This window comes from Buceros rhinoceros, unplaced genomic scaffold, assembly GCF_000710305.1.
Source record: "Buceros rhinoceros silvestris isolate BGI_N320 unplaced genomic scaffold, ASM71030v1 scaffold5209, whole genome shotgun sequence".
In the NCBI taxonomy this organism is placed as follows: Eukaryota; Metazoa; Chordata; class Aves; order Bucerotiformes; family Bucerotidae; genus Buceros; species Buceros rhinoceros.
The window spans coordinates 18,451-23,266 of record NW_010430809.1 but is presented as its reverse complement, the minus strand read 5'-3'; positions in this window follow the sequence as shown (position 1 = coordinate 23,266).

Sequence of the window (4,816 nt, the reverse complement as noted above, 5' to 3'; positions counted from 1 at the left end):
CTTCCGATCATAAACAACCTGCAGTGAGAGGCAAACACTTCATTTCAGTTTTAATAAAGCACAACGGGGAAATTTTGGTGCTTGGGATGATTTTCAAAAGAGGAAACATTGAGTTCAAGTCTCAGAAAGAACCAATTCCTTCTGCAAGCTGTAGTGTTAGAATCGAAACACGTACCAGGTTCAGAGAGAGCAGAGGTGGTCAGTGGACTTGATAATGAGGAGGTAAGTAGGAACTGATGGAGCATCTGCACACCACACCCTGTTCCATCCAGTCTTTTCAGCAAACGGGACGACTACGCTTCTAATCTTTCTCAACTGTCTTCTCAGCAAATCCTGAACTCTCTTGCTGACTCAAAGCGGAGTCTTTGCATTCCACCTTCTGCAGCTATAGGTTTCTGGTTTGGTTTGGTTGTTTATCACTTCTCTAACAAATTCTTGAATTTCCCCTGGGAGAAAAGAAATGTTTTACCCCTTCTGTTTCTGTTCCCTCTCCTACTGCTCTAATCACAAGCTTTATTACCAAACTCTGGACAAAGTACTATACAAAATAAAGTTTTACATCTGCCCTTCGGATAATTAGACAAGCAGAGCATTTCAGGCTCTAATATTTTCACATCGTTTTCTGCCTCCACTGTTAATGTACATCAGGGGGTTTTGTATCCAGATTACTCACAAGACCCAAGAAGTGATGGACAGGAAGAGCCTGTGGGACTTTCTGTGTGCCACAGTAACAAACAGGAGCTGCCACAAAACCAATCTCCAACAACAAATGCATGCCTTGCTCTACACAGCATCTCTTGCTACCCAGACGTTAAAAACATCAGGATGTTTTTGTAAGTCTCCTTTGAATGAATATTTCATTCTGAAGTTAAATTATACCAAGTTAATTACATACACTAGCTAACATCTGATGGCTTAGAACAGAAAGCCTTCCTGCAAATGTCAGCACTGCTTGAATTGCAAGCTGATGCTCTCCAGTTTGGGAATCTGGCATCAGTCTCCAAATATGTTTCCAGTAGACTGGGTTACTTGGCTTTGCTACCGGCAGAGATGGACTCGCACAGAAACTGGCCCACAGTTTCCAGAGATGAGCCTTAGGGCTCATCTTAACTGAAGCATAAAATGGAAGCAGTGAATCTCCACAAGTTGCTGCCAGGCTCCTGCTGCCACTAGGAGCCCAGACATGACTGCCAATATTAAACGGCTGCTGCAAGAGACGACGCTCCCTCCCCACAGGGAAGGACCAGCACGTTGGACCTGCTGCTATGTTCCCGTTGGTATGAAACAGCACTTAATAACCAGTGCTCAGTTGCATAAGATGAAATTCTATGGCCCATGATGTGCAAGTGGAGTAAGAGAGCCACAGCTACCCCCTTCCACTGCCAAGCCTCTTAACAGCCTCCCGCAGACATCACTAGAAGACAGGTGACTACTGATAATTATGGAACGGAAAACAAGTACATGAAGTACAGCAGATCAGTGCTAGGGACGGGATTACACCGTTAGGGTCTCATTCCTTGTGGTGTGCATGGCCCATGAGAAGAAATTATCTCACCGTACGAAGCTTCATCCTCCCTCAGCCAGTCACCACCCCAGTTGTGCACCAGGAAGGCTGAAGTCAAGCAAAGAGAGGAAGGAAATAATACAGCACTGGGATGGGTGTAATTAACAGTCGAGTTAGTACTGCTCATTTAATACACCTCTGCACAAGTCACTGTTAGAAGGGCCGTAAGAAAGTGACGTCCCACAGGTGCTTCAATCTTGTGCAAACTCTAACTTCATGACCAGGTAAACTCATGCTGCAGAAGACCTGGAAACCTGCCTTTTCTCCTCAAATGGAAGGTGAAAGCCTCCTTTCCATTCCTAGTCTCCCCCAAACAGGAGAGGGCTCACTGCCACAGACTGTACACGTCCTCCTAAGGTGCTTCCCGTTTCTATTAACCTCTCAACCTGGCCCAAGCATGTGCCAAGGCTGGAAATGATCTCCAAACTAGTTCCACTACTGCTTTCACTGGCAAGTCAGCAACTACCTCAACTGGGATGTTTGTAGGAACACAGCAGAAGGGACAAACAGACTCTAGCAGAAGTGGAATATCCATAATCCACAGCATGATGGGAGTCTGGCACTAGCCGGAGACTGTAACTTCATCTTCCGTTTATGGATTTTGCAATTTAAAATTTTATTATAAAGTTGCATGGAGTCATGGGATTATTTTCAAGTTTACTGTAGCAAAGCTCCCCCCAAAATCAAGAACGTACTCTCTAGGAAGAAATCATCTCAATTGCCAAGTAAAGAAAACTAGTCTTGACTTGGTACATTTCTTTGGAACACCCATTTCACAGAGCCTACCTCTTCTCTCTGAGCTGCAGTGCTCCAGCCTGACACTGAGAAGCTAAGGTTTCAAGCAGAACAAAACGTGAAGAAGTCCAAGCTACTGAAGACTAACCTGAAGATGCCATTCTTCAACATAATAAAAATTCACAAATTTAGAACGCTGCCTTGACGTCTATAGCAATGACATTCCTCCTTGCCCATCATCCAAATTGCTTTATATATAAAAGTGTTCTTCATTCCACCTTCTGGGTTAAGTTACCATGAACTGTTTTTGCAGAGCTAACCTCAAAACCTAAAAGCGTAAATCAGTGCACTTGCAGAATTCGCTCACAGTGATGCTGAAGCATTTGCCCGCAACTTAAAGCAAGTCAACTGCAGTTAAGCAGGGATAATCGTGTACCAGAAGGCTGCACTGAAACTTGTGGGGACGAGTATCCTTCAAAACATATAAACAACCTTCCAACCGCAATTTATGGCAATCTGCTGTCTCCTTTTTTCTGTAAACTTAACCCTGACCATTAGTATTCTTCAAAGTTCCTCGGACCACACATGGCTATTCCTGCAAGCCAGGAATGGCAGCCTTGACTCCAGCTACACCAGAGCTTGCTGAGTATTGCGATTCTGCATCTCCCTTGACATGCAGCATGTGCACAGAAGATTTGGTTTATCTGCACTTAGTGTAATCACACGTCTAGACATCTAAAGAACTTACTGCCAACCTTAACAGCATGAAGGTATTAGCCATGTTAAGCTGAATAATTTTTCTCCAAATCCAAAATTACAAGTGTTTGCAAGCCAATTTGGATTAACCTGGCCTCGTAATCTGGCTACAGACGCTGGAACATTTCTGGAACAGCAAAACATCTTGAAATTTAAACATAAAATCTGACAAGAATTAATTTTTATCATTTAAATTTTCCTCTAGAACCATGCGTGCTGGTGAGACGTTAAAAATAAAAGCAAACAACAAACCAGCAGACAATCAGGACACGCTGTATTCAAACCGCCTGCCAGCAGCAGGGAAAAAGGACACGAGACACCTAAACAGACAATACTCTTCAGAATACCTGCCCTGAAACCAGTAGTTCCCAATCACCAGGACACGGCACCATCAGAGTCAAGAAGAACTAAAACCAACAAGCTTCTCAGCTTGTTACTTATTTTTGCTACTGGGCTAATTGCCTGCAGGTACAGAGGCTGGATGAAGAGTCAAGCCCAACTGATGGGAAGAGGTGGCGGTGGGGACCCAAGGCAGGCAGCCTGGTTATCAGGGAACCACTGCTCAGCATTAAGCAGGCCTTAAAACAGAGGCGTTCCTGGCCTCCTGGTAAAGATAAAGCCGATCCTTCCAACCAGCAAAGACAATTGTTCCCTGCAGTGCTGCCGAGGCCCCAGGCCATCGGTAGAGTGCTCTGCTTGCACAGCCCCAGCAGAACACACGGACGCAGCAGCTCTGGGCAGCCAGGAGCAGCTGAGCAGGGTCTCCTACCCGTGAGGCTTTAATCCTCCCTTACCTTGCACAACTTCAGCTTCACAGCAGCCAAGACGGCGGTCAATGCAAAGAAATGGCAGCTCCTGGAAAGAGCAGAAAAACTTGACGGGCTGCCCAACTGGCATGGGGAGCCCAGGACCAACGAGTTGGCTGAAGTATATATAATCTTACTTCTAACCGTAATTAAAGTGGGGTCTATGCAACAGATACACATTATCTGCTACCTCTGAAACCAGGCAAGTGTTTTGGGTTTTTTAAATACATGATCGAACTGCACGTAACACTGTTCCACGAACCCAGAGTATGATTTAATAAAGAACAAGACTTGTTTTAGGCTACCCCATGGAACACAGGTTGGGGTTCTTTTTTTTTTTTTTTAATCATTACTCCACAACTGATTTTATCAAGTGAAATACCACATTTTGGACAGGGAATTTTCTTGCAGCTCTAAGGTCTGGCCATTGCCAGCGTAGCATTAGTAAGGTCAAGGTGAGTTGGCCAGCTAGAAATGCAGCTAAATGGGAATTTTAAAAAGTATTTCAGTAAGAGCTTGAGACAGATTCACAAAGAGGAATACCTGTGCGCAGAGCTCCAGATGCAGTGTCCAGAGACCTCAGTTCTGCACACAGCCTTTCCATCTGCCCAGGCCCAACTCCATCCCTTGGTTTTTACCTTGTGTTTCAGTTTTGGCAGGTGTCAGAGAAAAACAGCCATCGTTACATCTCCTCTGAAGAACACCTTTTGGGTGGCTGCTGCCTGGGTAGGATTTGCAGGAGCACTTAGACCACTTCACATCCAACTCCCATGCTGAGACAAAAGCTAAACTTGCTCCTGCATTTGTGTCAGGCGCATTGGGCACCTAATGCCTCGCAAATGTGGCTCCGAGGAAGGCGCTTTGTGGTTTTGTTTTTTTTTTTAAAAGTTTGATAGTAACGGCTTTTATGCAACTGCTGTAGTGACTGTCCAGCACTATTTCCATCACATTCAAG